The sequence below is a fragment of the Bos taurus genome, chromosome 8 (genome assembly GCF_002263795.3).
Source record: "Bos taurus isolate L1 Dominette 01449 registration number 42190680 breed Hereford chromosome 8, ARS-UCD2.0, whole genome shotgun sequence".
Lineage (NCBI taxonomy): Eukaryota > Metazoa > Chordata > Mammalia > Artiodactyla > Bovidae > Bos > Bos taurus.
The window spans coordinates 24,566,644-24,585,966 of record NC_037335.1 but is presented as its reverse complement, the minus strand read 5'-3'; the positions used below and the strand labels follow the sequence as shown (position 1 = coordinate 24,585,966).

The window sequence follows — 19,323 nt, the reverse complement described above, 5'->3', positions numbered from 1 at the left end:
AAAGAATATAATCAATCTGATTTCGGTGTTGACCATCTGGTGATGTCCATGTATAGAATCTTCTCTTGTGTTGTTGGAAGAGGGTGTTTGTTATGACCAGTGCATTTTCTTGGCAAAACTCTATTAGTCTTTGCCCTGCTTCATTCCATATTCCAAGGCCAAATTTGCCTGTTACTCCAGGTGTTTCTTGACTTCCTACTTTTGCATTCCAGTCCCCTGTAATGAAAAGGACATCTTTTTTGGGTGTTAGTTCTAAAAGGTCTTGTAGGTCTTCATAGAACCATTCAACTTCAGCTTCTTCAGCGTTACTGGTTGGGGCACAGACTTGGATTACTGTGAGAAAAGGAAAGATATAAACATCTGAATGCAGAGTTCCAAAGAATAGCAAGAAGAGATAAGAAAGCCTTCTTCAGCGATCAATGCAAAGAAATAGAGGAAAACAACAGAATGGGAAAGACTAGGGATCTCTTCAAGAAAATCAGAGATACCAAAGGAACATTTCATGCAAAGATGGGCTCGATAAAGGACAGAAATGGTATGGACCTAACAGAAGCAGAAGATATTAAGAAGAGATGGCAAGAATACACAGAAGAACTGTACAAAAAAGATCTTCACGACCCACATAATCATGATGGTGTGATCACTGACCTAGAGCCAGACATCCTGGAATGTGAAGTCAAGTGGGCCTTAGAAAGCATCACTACGAACAAAGCTAGTGGAGGTGATGGAATTCCAGTTGAGCTATTCCAAATCCTAAAAGATGATGCTGTGAAAGTGCTGCACTCAATACGCCAGCAAATTTGGAAAACTCAGCAGTGGCCACAGGACTGGAAAAGGTCAGTTTTCATTCCAATCCCAAAGAAAAGCAATGCCAAAGAATGCTCAAACTACCACACAATTGCACTCATCTCACACACTAGTAAAGTCATGCTCAAAATTCTCCAAGCCAGGCTTCAGCAATATGTGAACCATGAACTTCCTGATGTTCAAGCTGGTTTTAGAAAAGGCAGAGGAACCAGAGATCAAATTGCCAACATCCACTGGATCATGGAAAAAGCAAGAGAGTTCCAGAAAAGCATCTATTTCTGCTTTATTGACTATGCCAAAGCCTTTGACTGTGTGGATCACAATAAACTGTGGAAAATTCTGAAAGAAATGGGAATACCAGACCACCTGATCTGCCTCTTGAGAAATGTGTATGCAGGTCAGGAAGCAACAGTTAGAACTGGACATGGAACAACAGACTGGTTCCAAATAGGAAAAGGAGTACGTCAAGGCTGTATATTGTCACCCTGTTTATTTAACTTGTATGCAGAGTACATCATGAGAAACACTGGACTGGAAGAAGCACAAGCTGGAATCAAGATTGCCGGGAGAGATATCAATAACCTCAGATATGCAGATGACACCACCCTTATGGCAGAAAGTGAAGAGGAACTCAAAAGCCTCTTGATGAAAGTGAAAGTGGAGAGTGAAAAAGTTGGCTTAAAGCTCAACATTCAGAAAACAAAGATCATGGCATCCGGTCCCATCACTTCATGGGGAATAGATGGGGAAACAGTGGAAACAGTGTCAGACTTTATTTTTCTGGGCTCCAAAATCACTACAGATGGTGACTGCAGCCATGAAATTAAAAGACGCTTACTCTTTGGAAGGAAAGTTATGACCAACCTAGATAGCATATTCAAAAGCAAAGACATTACTTTGCCAACAAAGGTTCGTCTAGTCAAGGCTATGGTTTTTCCTGTGATCATGTATGGATGTGAGAGTTGGACTGTGAAGAAAGCTGAGCACCAAAGAATTGATGCTTTTGAACTGTGGTGTTGGAGAAGACTCTTGAGAGTCCCTTGGACTGCAAGGAGATCCAACCAGTCCATTCTGAAGGAGATCAGCCCTGGGATTTCTTTGGAAGGAATGATGCTAAAGCTGAAACTCCAGTACTTTGGCCACCTGATGCAAAGAGTTGACTCATTGGAAAAGACTCTGATGCTGGGAGGGATTGGGGGCAAGAGGAGAAGGGGACGACAGAGGATGAGATGGCTGGATGGCATCACTGACTCAATGGACATGAGTCTGAGTGAACTCCGGGAGTTGGTGATGGACAGGGAGGCCTGGTGTGCTGCGATTCATGGGGTCGCAAAGAGCTGGACACAACTGAGCAACTGATCTGATCTGATCAGATGGTGAAGAATCTGTCTGCAATGCAGGAGACCTGGGTTTGATCCCTGGGTTAGGAAGATCCCCTGGAGAAGGGAATGGAAACCCACTCCAGTATTCTTGCCTGGCGAATCCCATGGACAGAGAAACCTGGCTGGCTACAGTCAGTGGTGTCACAAAGAGTCACATACCACTGAGCGACTAACACTTTCACATGGTTAACAGTAATAACATTTTAATGACAACAATATACCATCAAAGAAAGATGTGGATTACTGTCATCTGTTTATTCAAATGACACTGCATTTGGCTTGGATGTAAGTGACCCTAACCCCTAACCACTGTGCATAGTCCAGTCAAAGTGAAAGTGAAAGTCACTCAGTTGTATTTGACTCTTTGCAACCCCATGGACTATACATTCCATGGAATTCTCCATGCCAGCACACTGGAGTGGGTAGCCTTTCCCTTCTCCAGGGGATCTTCCCAACCCAGGGATCAAATCCAGGTATCCTGTATTGCTGGCTAATTCTTTACCAGCTGAGCCACAGGGAAGCCCAATAATACTGGAGTGTGCAGCCTATCCCCTCTCCAGCGGATCTTCCTGACCCAGGAATCAAACCAGGGTCTCCTGCATTGCATGTGGATTCTTTATCAGCTGAGCTACCAGGGAAGCCCAAAGTGAGGAACTAAAGGACTGAAAATTCATCTCATAACTGAAGTGATTATCTTAGCCTGGAAGGACAGGGAAATACTATACACAACAAAACAGATTGTCACCTCGCCATTGCTTGAGTGATAACACTTAGAGAAGACAGAGAAAGTTCGGAGAAGGGTATGATCTCTTTACACAGGTTGCAACTTAAGCTGGACTAAAGATATGGAAGCCCTGATTGCACAACTGCGTACAAGGAGATAGAGGACCAGTTCAAACACCCATAAATTTAATGGTGAAGGGAACTACATTGTGATGTAAAATTGTCACCAACAAAGTATCTAAAGGCGCACAGTGCTGTCAAACTGAGTTGGACATGAACCCTAGCTTTGCAACCCACCCACTGGGAGTCAGTTTCTTTAATCATTTGAGCATTATGTTCCTCGTCTGTGAAATGGGTATAAAAATATCTACCCTGCAGGCTGTAAGGATTTGAGAACATGAAGGAAAAGCATTGAGGTCATGTTGGTACATTGCAAGTGCTCAAAAAATGATTCCTATTGCCGTTCATTATGATGTCCAATATTAAACCTTAGACTTCAATTCAGTCCAGTCATTCAGTCGTGTCCAACTCTTTGCAACCCCATGAATTGCAGCATGCCAGGCCTCCCTGTCCATCACCAACTCTCGGAGTTCACTCAAACTCATGTTCATCGAGTGGGTGATGCCATCCAGCCATCTCATCCTCTGTTGTCCCCTTCTCCTCCTGCCCTCAATCCCTCCTAGCATCAGAGTCTTTTCCAATGAGTCAACTCTTCACATGAGGTGGCCAAAGTATCGGAGTTACAGCTTCAGCATCAGTCCTTCCAATGAATACCCAGGACTGATCTCCTTTAGGATGGACTGGTTGGATCTCCTTGCAGTCCAAGGGACTCTCAAGAGTCTTCTCCAACACCACAGTTCAAAAGCATCAATTCTTTGGCGCTCAGCTTTCTTCACAGTCCAACTCTCACATCCATACATGACCACTGGAAAAACCATAGCCTTGACTAGACAGACCTTTGTTGGCAAAGTAATATCTCTGCTTTTCAATATGCTATCTAGGTTGGTCATAACTTTCCTTCAAAGGAGTAAGCATCTTTTAAAAACAACAGTAACAACAACATAAAACCTTTTCCTGGTGGATATTTGGATATATGCATAAATGGGTGGATTCAGGTACCTGCCTGGTTACATTTACACTCAGCCCAGGGCTTGATCCCCAGAGGGCACCCAGTTAATCCGCTGCCCAGACAAACATTCCAGTGGCTTAGCACCACTGGCTGGCCTGGAGAGGCAGAGGTTGTAGGATTAACATTCAAACGGTCCAATTAGCTTCTAGAAAGCTCTCTGATTAGTGGTTTGGACTGACAGGGCAACCACGAGACCAGCACTTTCGGGAATGCTAGAAATACTGGCTGTTCATGGTGTGAGTATATCCACCCATGTGACTCCCTCAGGGCTGGCAGCCTCATATAGAGGCTTAGCAATGTTGGGGATGTGTCAGGATATAACCCAAACCTCATAACCTGAGATCTACTTCTTTTCCAGAGCTGTGCTGGATTGTCCTCTGCAGTTACTCTGCCTCCAAAGGCCAACTGCACTTCATATGCAGAAACCATGGCTCTGACCATGGAACAGAGGGACTGACTGCCAGGGTCACATTTTATTGCAGGCCCAGCTGGCCTCCCATCTGCCTGTCAGCCTGGAGAAAATGCTGAAAGCTGAAAATGGGAAAATAATACAGCTCGAACTATTAAGAAATCCTGATTTTTCTTTCAGTTGTCATCCTGTGAGTAAAACCTAGGAATTAACCTATAACCTGTGTGTGTGTGTGTGTGTGTGTGTGTGTGTGTGTGTGTGTATGTTTAATTTCAGATATGGGCAAAAGCCACAGGGACACATTCCTTAGACCACCCCAGGCCCAACGGTATTAGAGGAAGAAAACAGTGACTCCAAAGTCACATAAGGATGCAATATTTTGGAAGTCTTGAGATGTGACTGGTGTTTAAAAAATACAAAAGGCTAAAATGGTTCTAAGCAAACACTGTACAATTGAGCTGCTCTCTGGTTGGTACCCAAGTCCAAGTTTCCAGGCCTGGTGGCCTTTGGTTCTTGAGTCTTAGTAACGAAGGAAAAAGCACTGTCAATCCAGGGCCTTTGGATTTAGAATTCTCTTGGCCCAGTTCTTAGCGCCTTTTATGTGAATGCCCTTCTGCATCGTGTCTCAACACCGCCGACCTAAAGGTATCAGAACTAAAGTTCTTGAGGTCCTTTGGCCCAAAATTGCTTCACAGTGGAAGTACCTTCATTCCTTTTGGTTGCAGCACTTTCTTCACTCCCCTGCACCTTTTGCCCAGGCCTTGTTCCAGCGATGACCTATAAGAATATTTTATAGAGAATGCTGCTTGCTGCACAGGACAGAGCCCAGCACAGTCCTCTCAGCACCTAGCTTGGCACCTAGGTTTGAACAGATGTTCCGGAAGGGTTGGAATGGAAGAAATCTTCCCATTTAGTTATTTCTGGAGTAATCCTACTATCCCTCCCCAGTTTTCTTGACATAAAAATCCTCCAGCTGGTGGTTTTCAGCAGTTCTCCATGACAGTGGAAACACAATGCATGGGAGGGTATTAAATTGATTAAAACATTCTAAGGCTCTTAATATATATGGTCCAGAAAGTGGTAAAAATACTCGTTATATTGGGCTTTAGTAAGTAAAGGATATATATGATATATCTCTATAGTTTTAACAAAACAATAATAAAATAGAAGTAGGAAAAAGAATGTAGTGATAATAATTAATTTAAAAAGTGACAAAAAAAGAACATTTCTTTAGAAAGACATGGAAAATAGCATGATAGATTATACATCCATAATTATGTCAACTATACACTGACTAAATACTCTAAGAGACAAAGACTGAAGAGTAGAAAAGTGACAGATGTTAACCAACAGAAGGCTGATATAGCTATGTTAAAATTATATAAAGTAGGCTTTAAAGCCAGAAAATTTACTGGAAATCAAGAAGGCCATTTCATAAGAATGAAAGGGTTATCTCAGCATAATGATATAATAATGCTCAATTTGTGTGTTTTATAACATAACTTCAAAATATACAAAGCAAAAGTTAATAGAAGTAAACAAAGAAACAGAAAAACTACACCATAGTGGGAGATTCTGATGTATTCTCCCTGCAACTGATAAAAAGAACAGACAAAAAAAAAAAAAAAAATCAGTACTGAACTAACTGAACATTTGAAGGATGTGATAAATGAGGACGTCTGCTGTTTTTTCCTCTATACTGCATTGCACTCGAGGTCTGAGCCAGGTTCACTCAGGCTCATTTGCAGGGACAGGGGTAAGAAGACAAATGGAATTATGTTCTCCACATATAAATCTGCAAAAATTACAAATCAAGTTACAAACTATCAAAATATGTTCTGTACTCCTACCTTGACAAATAAATCTTTATAATGATAAAAAAGGATAAAGCTAGTATTTCTGTATAACTTAAATTTGGCAAAATATTAAAGATGATTAAATTTAATTATTACAGTTCATCTCAGGTGTTTCGTTGATGGACTGGCCAGGTTTAAATAAATCATAAAATGAAGGCATGAAAAATCAATCAATTATCATATATTTATCCACAAAATCATTTTTATATCTTTATTTTGGCAAATTTGTCACATTTCTATAGTAAAGATTTTCACATAATTGGTACTATTAATGGTAATGATTTGAAGATTAAAAAATAAAATGCAATTGCAGCCAAGGTATGTAAATTAACATATTTTTATAAAAATAAAGAAAATGTAAAATATTGAAAAAATTTTCTGCTTTCAAAACTACATCTCTTCTATAATATTCAAATTATGTATTAAAGCTAAAGACAAGATACAAATGAATTGGTCAATCTCAAAATTTTACATAAAAATTACTTAAGAAACCTGATATTTTATGTTTAAATGTGAAAACTTAATTTTATTAATATTGTTTATGCATGTAAAATATGTCCAACTCTCACAGTCAATGTCCTTCTATATGTCAATGAAATGAATCAGTACAAGGCATCATATATATTAGGTCTAGACTTAAAAATATGCAAATTTATGCACTCCTGGTGCTCTGCTGCAGGGCTGGGGCTAGGGCTTCAGGATTTCAAAAAAAAATGCAAATTTAAGAGTAATATAAATTGTTTACTACTGTAAAATACTCAACTGGGAAATGCAATTGCTGCAAAGGCGTTGCTAATTTATGCACAATTTGCTATTTCCCAGAACTACAAATAAGAACACAAGAGAAGTAAGAAAACAGGAGCCCAAATTACTGGGAAACAATACTTTATTATACAAGGAAGCTATGCATTCATACTATCTAAAACGAAAGATTTGTCAAGTTAATAAATTTGTCTGTTACCTCAGTAGTTCTGCCACTCCAGCCCACCTCACTACAAGGCAATGTTAGTTCCCACTATCAACATGAACACAACTCACAAACTGTCATGGAATCTGGATGCCATCACCTTTGATTCAAAAAGAATGTATAAGACTTGCAGAACCACTTTTCTGGAAGGTGGATGTTAGGGTAAAAGTGAATATTGGAGTAAGATCTCAAGTAAGAGAGAAGCTCATGCATTTTATAAATTTATTATGATAAGTATATATTTCTGATATGCTGTTCTATAAGAGGTATTGGTCTTAACCAGTGCAATAAAGCAAGAAAAACAAATGAATGGTATAAAGATTAAAAGGGAAGAAGCAAAGCTGTCATTATTTGCAGACAACATGATTGCATAGATAGAAAAGATTATCTTCAAAGAAACTATTTGAATTAATAATTGAATTTAACAAACCAACTATATTCCATACAGTCAAAGAAAAGAAAATTAAAAAATTAAAAATTATTGTATTCAAAACAGAATGAGTCTATAAAAATCATTCATTTAGGAATAAATCCAATAAAAGATATGCAGAACCTCTACAAAGAAAATGAAATTACTTAGAGAAATTAAAAAGTATAAATCAATGTAAAGGTACAAAATGCTACGGATAGAAGAGTCTATATTGCAAGTAATTTCTACTCAAATTACAGATTGAATGCAATCCTAATCAAAATCCTATCAGGTAGTTTATAAATTATAATTCAGTTCAGTTCAGTTCAGTCGCTCAGTCGTGTCCAACTCTTTGCGACCCCATGAACTGCAGCACGCCAGGCCTCCCTGTCCATCACCAACTCCCGGAGTTCACTCAGACTCACGTCCATTGAGTCAGTGATGCCATCCAGCCATCTCATCCTCTGTCGTCCCCTTCTCCTCCTGCCCCCAATCCCTCCCAGCATCAGAGTCTTTTCCAATGAGTCAACTCTTCATATGAGGTAGCCAAAGTATTGGAGTTTCAGCTTGATTTAAAATTTATATGCAAGTAAAAAAGGCCAAGAATGACCAAGAAAGTTCTGAAGAACAAATTTTATGAATGTATACCATTAGAGTTTTAATCCTTACTATGATGAAAATAGCACCATGGTCACACAAGGAGACTAACCCATGAGGCTCCTCTGTCCATAGGGTTAGAATCTGGGCAAGAATACTGGAGTGGGTTGCCATTTCCTTCTCCAGGAGATCTTCCCAACCCAGGGATCAAACCTGTATCTGCTTTGGCAGGCAGATTCTTTACCGCTGAGTCATCAGGAAAGCCAATAGAAATAGAAAAACTAAAAAAAAAAAAAAAAAGTAGACAACCCAATGAAAGCATGCACAAGACTTAAAAAGACTCTTCACAAAATATATCCAAATAGCCAACTAAGCGTCAGAAAATGTGATCCAGAAAACAGAACTAAAAGTGATAATGAAACTCCATGACACAACTATTAGAATGTTTAAAATGAAGAATTCAGACAATGCCAAGTGTTGCCAAGGATACAGAACAACTGGAACTAGTAAAAGGAAAACTGGCCTCACCACTTGGAAAAATTGTTAGTGGTATTTACTTATTAAAGTTGGACCGATGCATATTACAAGATCCAACAATTCCTTTCTGGATATATACTCAAGAGAAATGTATACAAAAGTCCACCAACAGTCATGTACAAGCATATTCATAGCAACATTATTTGTAATAGCCAAAAGCTGGAAACAACTCAGTTTTTATATGAATGGCAGAATGAATGAATAAATTGTGGTATACATACAATAAATTACTACACAGTAAGGAAAATACACGAACTATGACAAAAATGCAACATGGATAAATCTCATTAACAAGGCAGAGCAAAAGAAGCCAAACTCAAAAAAGTACATTTTCTATGAGTCCACATAGACAAAGTTCAAAACAGGTGATAGAGGTCACTAATTGGGCAAAGGGTCGGGGAGAGGACCTGGGAGAGTACTATGCTGCTGCTAAGTCGCATCAGTTATGTCCGACTCTGTGCGACCCCATAGACGGCAGCCCACCAGGCTCCCCTGTCCCCGGGATTCTCCAGGCAAGAACACTGGAGTGGGTTGCCATTTCCTTCTCCAATGCATGAAAGTGAAAAGTCAAAGTGAAGTCGCTCAGTTGTGTCCGACTCTTAGCGACCCCATGGACTGCAGCCTACTGGGCTCCTCTGTCCATGGGATTTTCCAGGCAAGAGTACTGGAGTGGGGTGCCATTGCCTTCTCCTATAAAAAGGCCCAAATGTTTGCAGTATTCTTTTTTCTGATCTAAGTGGGGCTTACATGAGCATGTTCAATTTGGGAATGTGTCAAGCTATAAGTAAATGTACTGAATTATCATGAATGAAATTATACAGTTCAATGGGAAGAGACGGGCATGGAGAGGGGGTACAGTAAAATAAATAAAACATGTGGACAATTATTATTGTTATCGTTGAGAGTTGGCTACATGGGAGTTCACTGTACTATTCTTTGAACTTTAGGTACATTTGAAATTTTCCATTATAAAAAGGGCCAGACTTTTTTTTTTTAAAAAAGACATTCATAGAAGCCTACAACAGCCTCCTGATGGCTTACTGCCCTCTCTGACTGAATCACAGTTTCATCGGCTCTGTCTGAAGGTAAATAAACACTGATAAAACTAAATGTCATTTGAGGACAATAAGATGATGCTCTATTTTGTATGCAGAGTGCTGCCTCTTCCTCTCTAAGAGCTCACAGATTTGGTTTCCACTACTGCCATCAGCTCACCTTCTTGCCTGAAAACTTTTGTGTCAGTGATTAAGTAAGCTATTTACCTTTCAGCTCAAACCTGCCATTCTATATTCCAACTCTCTGAAACTGAGGATGGGGCTCAGCAAGCTATACTATTTTGGAGGGGGGCACTCCACGAGGCTTGCAGGATCTTAGTTCAATCCCCAACCAAGGACTGAACCCAGGGCCGTAGTAGTAAAAGCACTGAGTCCTAAACACTGGACTGCCAGGGAACTCCCTGCAAATTTGCTTCTGGTTTGCCAGCTGGCCTTCTCATTCTGCCCAAAAAAAGGGGCACCGAGGGAGATGTGAAGTCTGCAAGAAGGGACTTGCTCCTTCCTTTCTACTTCCTGTCAGTGTCTTGATCCTTTGAGTTTCACCCCCTGGGGTGGTAGTCCCTTCCCATCCCAGCAACTGAATCCAGCATGCCCTTCCTCACACGGCCAGCCTCACCACCCTCTGCTCAAAGATGGGAGCATCAGGACAAACTCTTCTGAGTTTCTAAGTTTTAATAATTCCAGTCTTTTCCTTTTGTTTCCCCAGTCCTAGGAGTGGTAGCTGCTTCCTGAAATTCCAAATCCCTGGTACCTTAAAGTTCTCTTACACATCAGGTAATTAACAACTTTCTGCCTGGTTAACCATGCTCTGTCAAGCTTGCTCTGTTCCAGTAGGAGGTGAGATTTCTGCCTGCTCCTGAATCCTGACTGATACAACTTTCAAGAGTTATATTCTGTCCCTGTGGCCTCTATGCTTGACATAAAAATATTGATTATTTTCTCTCACGGAGCATATACATTTGTTTTTTTAAAAAATCAATAAACTCTTCTCCTTCCCACTTTCACCCTAAGTAAGCAGAACAACAATTTCAACTATTCGAGTATTCGGCAATCTCAATGTTTATAAATGACTGATGCTGCTGCTAAGTCGCTTCAGTCATGTCTGACTCTGTGCGACCCCATAGATGGCAGCCCACCAGGCTCCCCTATCCCTGGGATTCTCCAGGCAAGAACACTGGAGTGGGTTGCCATTTCTTTCTCCAATGCATGAAAGTGAATAGTGAAAGTGAAGTCGCTCAGTTGTGTCCGAGTCTTAGCGACCCCATGGACTGCAGCCCACCAGGCTCCTCCATCCATGGGATTTTCCAAGCAAGAGTACTGGAGTGGGTTGCCATTGCCTTCTCCTTATAAATGACTACTGAAAATTAAACAATCGAGCTTTGCCTGAACAATACAGTTATTCACACAGTATAAAATGGGACAGCTTTTGACAGAGTAAACCTGAGCTTTAAGTCACATTGTCTCTCCCATGTTTACATTATTCTTCTTAAAGCTTCCCATTGTGACTGAAATTGATATGACAATACTGAAATTCAGAGGCAGAAAAGCCAAATTCTCCCTCAAAAGCAACTGTCATCAAAGTGTCCTTGTCATAAAGATACAGAAGCTATAATAGTAGGTGCTTAATTTAAAAGCAGATGAGAGGAAAGCTGTGTATTATAGGAATGAGTGTTGGCCCAAACAGAGGGCAAACTATTGAGAATTTAGTCAAAATGTGCTGTAGAAAGATGGACAGGTATTATCCAAAGGTAAAAAAAACAAATCAATGTTTTTGTGTAAATATATCTTCTCTGAATAAATTTCTGAGACATAACCTAAACACAGTCATCTTAGCTATTCCATTTAATAACATGTGACATTTATTTATAAGAAGACCCCTCCCCTAATGCAATTTCATTAGCGTGACATGCCTCTCCCCTTTGAATTCTCATATCACCTATATGGAATGGAGCTTATTATTACTACCCTTCTCTGTGCTCCCTCCTCCATACACACTGCCTAGATTTTTTTTTTTTTTTTTGCCTAGATTTTTTTAAGTACAGGGAGGGTGGAACTTTTTCTTAGTTCAAGTGTATAAAAGTGGCCAAAGAAGAATATGAGCCTGGTTTTCTGATTCACAGCCTCATCCTCCTTTCATAAAGGTCCTCTAGCTAGCATTACAATGTGTCTCCTTCAGGGACAAGGCAAACCAAGAAGTGACCTATGAAAGGAATCGACAAACTTATTCCCTACCCACTCAACACACAAACCTGTCCCCAGGAATGTCTCTTCATCGGACGTTGAGTCAGTTGGTCTTCACGGGTCACAAATGTACCTCTAGTAGTGAGACAGCAGCACCTGTTGCATTTGGAGGGAAACCACTGAGAGCCTTTATCAACAGATGGAATTCCCAGCAGGATGTGGGGATTTCCAATTAAAACCAAAGAATGCTTTTGCTTCAGTGAAAGCCTTAAAAACATGTTAAATGTCTCGGATTTTTCATAAGTCTGAGAAAAACCTGCTATTTTGAAAAATGGAGGCATTCTGTGCTTAACATCTTTCTTTCAAAGCAACAGCATGTAAAAACTGAAAAGTCAAAATCAGTGTTGGGCTAAGGGAGCAGTTAGAGCTGAGTTGCATTAATTACTGCTGAGCTTGTGTCACAGGGTCAATCAATTTCCCACTTCTGTTCATGGGAAGTTGATGATGCACTGATTTTTATTCACCTTACAAATTATACAGAATTTTAATCAGCTGCTTTTTAGGGAAACTATTTGAAATACAGGTGACATTGATTTTCTACATTTTTTAAAAAAATGATCATTTACTGTGCTGCAAATATAACTTGAAAGGATAAAGTGTTTTCCTTCAGTGGCATTTCTCAGACTTTGCCATTGTCCACAAGCTGAGGACAGGATGGGTGTGGGCTGGGTGTAGGTGTGAGCCCAAGACAGTTACTGTGAAGCACAATTTCTTTGAATTTGTGTAATATCCAACAAAGAGAGAGATTTTTGCATTTCATAACCTGTTCTTGTTTGCTTAATATAAAAATGTTCTAAATTACTTGCTAGCTAAATTATTTAACTGCACCCCCGAACTCTAAAATATCTACCAGGAAAATTATGCTTGGATTGTAGAGCTGTGTTTATCCTGAGGCATGCTACTGCCTCTCCAAATTCCGAAGGCATGGGAGTTTAGGCACAGTTCTTTTTGCTCTAAAAATGTTCCACTGGGCACATGGGGACAACGGCACAAATGGACAGATGCCTTGTTTTGATGGGTTGCAGGTAAGGAGGATACTTCCTAACTTTTTCATTAAGCCATCCCTAAACTGTAGGGCAGTATTTATGTGATGATTCAGTGGTTTAAAATGAAAACAGCTCCGCCCCTTCAGTCCTACCTAATTCCCAGTCCTGGATCACTTCCTCAACACCCACGCAGCACAGTGCTGCTGGAGGGGCAAGAAGCCACAGTGTATGTCATTTCTAATGGGGTTCAGAGAGCTCCCTGCCATGTTTTCCTCCCTCATGCCAATTACCTGGCATGTTGCACAACAGTCCTGCCAAACCGTTTCTTCTTTTCCCAAGGACAAAGCCCTCCTCCCTCAAGAAGGGAGGTCTAGTGTGTGTTAGTGAGAAGATCTCTACTGAGAAGATCAAGACCACTATCTTCAAGTGTTCGTCTCTTAGTCATGTCCAACTCTTTGCGATCTCATGGACTGTGGCTTCTCAGGCTCCTCTGTTTGTCGAATTCTCCAGGCAAGAATACTGGAGTGGGTTGCCATTTCCTCCTCCAGCAAATCTTTCTGACCCAGGGCTCGAATACCACTTTATTTACTTCCATCTGATTTCCCTTCTTTCTTACCATATTCGGGGACAATTGTTCCCGTTCCTTCCTCAAATCAACCTTCCCACTTGTGTCGTTGGGTCCATCTCCTTCCTCTGGCAAGACCTTACTCACGTCATGATCACAACTCACCAGCATCTCCTGTTCATCTCTATCCTTAGACTAGAAGTGTGTGGGTTCCTCTTGTTGCACTTTGCAAACTCATCTGCTCAAAGAGATCTGGTGGGTCATTTAAAAGAGGGAAGGACTAGATGGGGACTGATTCACCCCAAAGCATATGCCTCAGCCAGAACGAGCAGCTATCACTTGGTCCAACTGACTATTGCCATGTGAAAACACATGCTCTGACTTTTCAAAAGCAGACAGGAATCTAGATTTCCATATGCAATCTGGTAACTTTTAAATGGTGGCCACTAATTAAAAAGATGGAACAATTCAAAAGATGGGTTGAGTGAGTCAACCAAGTACCCTGTGGGCCCCAACCATAATGTCTCCTTTAAACATTCATTTGACTCTGCTTCCTGTTTGAATGTTATTCCACTCTCAAAACTTGCCAAACATCTAGTCTATAATTGTTGATTTCTTTTCCACACGCATGACTTCTCTAATCAACTTCTGTATGTTTTGCACTCTGCTTGAAGTGTACTCCTGAGGGTCACCAGGAAGCTTCTGGTCACCAAATACTGGTACACCTGTGTGATGTATATATCTTTGTGCATCCTTAAAACAGGGGTTCTCAAAGTGCTCCTGGCAGAAGTAATATCAGCATCACCTGGGAACCTTCTAGACATGCAGAATCTCATGTTCCTCCCAAGACCTACTAAGTCAGAAACTCTGAGAGTGAATCCAGCAATTTTGTGCTAATAAGCCCTCCAGGTGAATCTGATGCCTGTAGGTTTGAGAACCACTGCCCTATAATATGGAGAAGGCAATGGCACCCCACTCCAGTACTCTTGCCTGGAGAATCCTATGGACAGAGGAGCCTGGTAGGCTGCAGTCCATGGGGTCGCACAGAGTCGGACATGACTGAGCCACTTCACTTTGACTTTTCACTTTCCTGCATTGGAGAAGGAAATGGCAACCCACTCCAGTGTTCTTGCCTGGAGAATCCCAGGGATGGCAGGGCCTGGTGGGCTGCCGTCTATGGGGTCGCACAGAGTTGGACATGACTGAAGTGACTTAGCAGCAGCAGCCCTAAAATATATCTGCCCTTGAGTTCATGGAGGAGGAAGAATTCTGTGTGAGGGAAATTAATCTGTTTGTATCTTGCCCTACAACTTCATTCCCTCTCCTACATGTCAGTGAACATTTCTGCATTGATGGAGCACTTAAAAAATTTTTTAATCTATTTTTCACTGTGCTAGGTCTTCGTTGCTGTGTAGGTTTTCCTCTCGTTGTGGCCAGCGGGGGGTACTCTCTAGTTGCTCCTGGGCTCTAGGGCCCAGGCTCAACAGTTGTGGCACATGGGCTTAGTTGCTCTACAGCATATGAGATCTTCCCAGATAAGGGATTGAAGCTGTGTCTTCTGCATTGGCAGGCAAATTCTTTACCACTGAGCCATCAGTGAGCCCTGATGGAGCACTTTTAAATTAAAGGGTTTTCACACTTTATCATCTACTTTCTGCACATAAGAGTCCTACACATTAGGCAGAGCAAGCCAAAGAAGCTTATGATCTTCATCTGGCCATCTTATAAAAGTGAAAACCAGCAATAAGAGGTTAAGTGATTTCTTAAAATCGCAGTAAGTACAGCATCAGAGTTAAGACTATTAATCTGGCTTCCTGACATAAATCACAGCTTCTTCTCTTTTTTCTGTGTTTCAGAAATAGCATTTTTTTTTTCTGACTTGCAAGAGTCAACAATATTAGCTGCAGAAAAGCTGGTAAGCATAGAAACTACCATAGAAGAAATGAAAAAATCACCGAGAGTTCCATCATCTGTTACTGTACATTTTCTTTACCTTCTTTTCCTTTAAGTGCAAGGGCACACAGGGGCACAGGCGCGGCGCTCTCATCCATCACATGATATCATCAGGAGAGAAGCAGCACCCTTGTCTTCAGAGCCTATGCCAACTTTTGGCATAAATTAGAAGTCTCGAGTATTATTTTCTTTATTTATTGTTCAAAGTTTTAAGTAACTCTGAAAGGAGATGCAAAATGTAAATGAAAAATCAGCTTTGCTGATTTTTTCGAGCAGCCGTGACAGGCAGCATTGTTAAATTGATATGAAAATAGCCAGTATCCCTATGCTCTTAGGGGTGCCAGAGGCAATGTCAACTGCAGAGAGTGAGTATGGGTTCACTCTGACTATCCATAATAAAACCCAATAATAAAAATACTCTCCAATACCATAACAGCCCAGTGTGTTATGGCTCCCGCAATAAGCCAAAAATTAGAAAAACATACCCAAAGGCACACGATGGGAAACTCTTAATTTTTTTATGGACCCAGAGAATTATTTTCCCCTGATTCTGGCATTCCTCTAAAACCCAGTATTCCCTTCTTTACTTCCTTAACTCACATACAGAAATAAAAAGCGAAGGCCCAAAAGCCTGAAGAAGACTCATGCGGAGGTCAAGCAAAGTGCTATTTCTGACAAAAGCCTTTTTTTAGGCATTTAAAGACATTCATTTTTAGCTACATTTGTTTATCTCATTGGTCAGCAAGAACATTTGCAAAGGTGTTCTGAGTTCCTTTGGGGGGGTTCTTGTAAAAGTTCCTACACTACTGGATCTTCACTTCAGAATATAAATCAAACAATGAAACAAAGTTCTATTTCAGAGCAGTGTTAGGGGAACAAAGCCTCCTGACAAGAACAATCCCATTTGTGGAGTGTCTGTTGTGCATCAGTACCGCACTGGCACTCTTCAGATAGCTGATGTAACCTCTATCTAAAATTGTGAAATATTTTAAACATTCAAAGAGGTATAGCAAATATAATGATCACCTGTGAATCTACTGCCTGACATTCAGATTCCAACATTTTGCCATATTGACAATGATTTGAAAGAAATAAAACATTTTTCCTGTTTCCCTCTTTTACCCTCGCCCTCTTTTATCATTCCCATGCACTTTTTATACCTTTCCTGTCTCTCACTCTCAGTATATACATATATACATATGCATGTTTAAAACATTTCTATAAATGGTTTCATAAAGTATACATGCAACTTGCTTTTTTTGCCCTATATTACCTTTTGCAAGTTGATCCATGTACATATAACCTCTTTTTTCTTTTTTAAAATTTATTTTAACTTATTTATTTTTAATTGAAGGATAATTACTTTACTATATTGTGTTGGTTTCTGCCATATCTCAACATGAATCAGCCATAGGTATACATGTGTTCCCTTCCTCTTGAGCCTCCCTTCTATCTCCCACCCCTCTAGGCTATCACAGGGTTCCTTTGCTGTATGACTCAGGGAGCTTAAACTGGCACACATAACCTCTTTAAGTCTCAGTTTCCCCACCTGTCAGACAGGGACAATGATACTACCTACAACTAGGTTAAATTTAAAAGGTCGTAATTTTTCTGGTGAAGTGTTAGCCCTATGTCCAGTGTGTGATAGGCACTTGCGAGCAGTTAATCACAAACAGCTTATTATTACCTAACATACCATGCTGCCTTTCATGAGATTAGCCAAAGCAGTTCTCCTTGCCTTCTCTGGCAATTAACATCCCCTAGGAACATCTTCCATGACTCACGAATTTCCACCTACTTCACATGACCCCAGGAGAGAGCAAAGGAGCGTAGCATCATAGGCTGATTAAACACACTTACAATGGTTCAGACACACACGCACAAAGGTGATCTGTGTGCCAGGGACCCACTGGAGCTGCTCTGTATGAATCCATTTCACCCCCACAACTCAGTGCATTTCACGGGTGAGGAAACTGAAGCACAGAGAGGTTAATAATTGCTGCAGACCACAGAGCTAGCGAGTGCTGCCACAGCCGGATGCCAAACTCAGGAAGTCTTCTTTCTGAGCCTGTGCTCAGGGCTGACACTCGCCTGCTTCGCCACCTCTGAGCCTGCATGGTTTTCTCTATTTTCTGGTCTTGCAAAAGCTGCACATTCACAAAAGAGATCTGCGACAGCAAATGTTGTGTGTGCTTCCCAGGGTATTTACTGAATTATTTACTAAAGACAAATACCCAGAGCCATTAGCATTGGACAGCGGCTCACACAGCTCAGCTGAAGCGGATATAAATATGTTGTGCAGGAGAGCAGATCCAAGGTTTCGGCTCTCTGGCTCCCACCAGTCCTCACAGACGAGCAGGGAGATTTCCCTCTTTATCATGAGACACTGGTTTCCTTATGTTCAACCAAACAACAAACCATCATTTGCTTCCCTCTGAAACAACACAGGAGGGAGACAGGAATTTTTAAGACTGGCCTTCCATTGCTGTAGTGGGGTAAGTGGTATAAAAAACCGCTGAGGGCACCTTTATGAGCATGTTTAATTAAACTTCCCTATAGTCCCAGGTGAGCAGTAAGGATTTTTCAGGATCCGATGCTGGATGTGGCTAGCTGGTGTGAAAATTACGGCCTTGTTTATTTAACCCAATTGTTCAGCAATACCGGTCAGCCTCTTTAGGTAAGCTAGGCCCAGTTCTTTTTTGTTGTTCCTTTCCGCGTTTTATCAACACAGCTCAAAGATCTTCCCAGTCTCCCAATGGCATTGGCTAGCCATGAGGGACGAAGCACCTCTAGGTGTAAAAGGAAGGAAGAAGCCCAAGGTACAGTTCAGCTGCAGCAGAGAATAACAGCAGCCCTCCCTCATTTCAAAGGGAGACAGTGAAAGAGGAAGTGAGTTTGTGCTAAACCAAAACAAGAACTTACTTCAAAAAAAAAAAAAAAGGACCTGCTCCTCTCTGGAACAGGCTGCGGCACCAGATTGTACAACCTCCCTCTCCTGAGACCTTGCGGTACAGGATGTGCCATGTCTGATGGGCACAGCAGCTTCCAGAGTTATTTCCAGATGCTATCAATAAGCCCCTCAGAGTCTCAGGAATCTGCAGGACTGGTGTGTACCTTCCGGACACCCAGGCAGCTCACCCCTCTTCCTTGCGCTCGGCTCAGGTTACTTAGGTGAGAAAGGTTAAATAAACAACAAGGAAAATAAACAGGAACACAATTCAGATCCCCAGAATTCCCTTGAGCAAAACACAGGTATTTACTAATTTGGTTTAAAGCAAATAGAGAAATAGCATACATTTCTTTTGATCTCTGTCCCTGTCTGAATTCTATTAAACCAATCAGGATCTTTTTTTTGACTGTATTTTATATTCGATTGGGTCTTTAAAAAAAAAAAAAAAAACAGGTGTTCAAAGGAAGAACCAAATACCACCAGAGGTTAAAAAATACTAAACTGAGTTACTGCCTTGTGGGCTAATAACCAGAGCAAGAGTACTCAGGAAGTGAGTTCGGTTTATCTCCCTGGGCTAAAGGCAAAAGGAGTCCATTATTTCTTATTAGAAGAGATTCTACTCATTACAAGAAATATCTGAGGTAGACAAGGTTTAGGGTAGTCAGATTTACCAAACAGAAATCCAAGATGCTCAGTTAAATTTGTATTGTGGATAAATGCAGAATCATTTTTAGTACAAGCTTGTCACATGTAATTG

General features: G+C 40.9%; 1 protein-coding gene across 1 annotated transcript in view; it reads right to left on the bottom strand.

The window, feature by feature from the left end:
* SLC24A2 (solute carrier family 24 member 2) overlaps positions 1 to 19,323 on the bottom strand; it is a 290,443-nt gene that overhangs the window by 235,060 nt on the left and 36,060 nt on the right.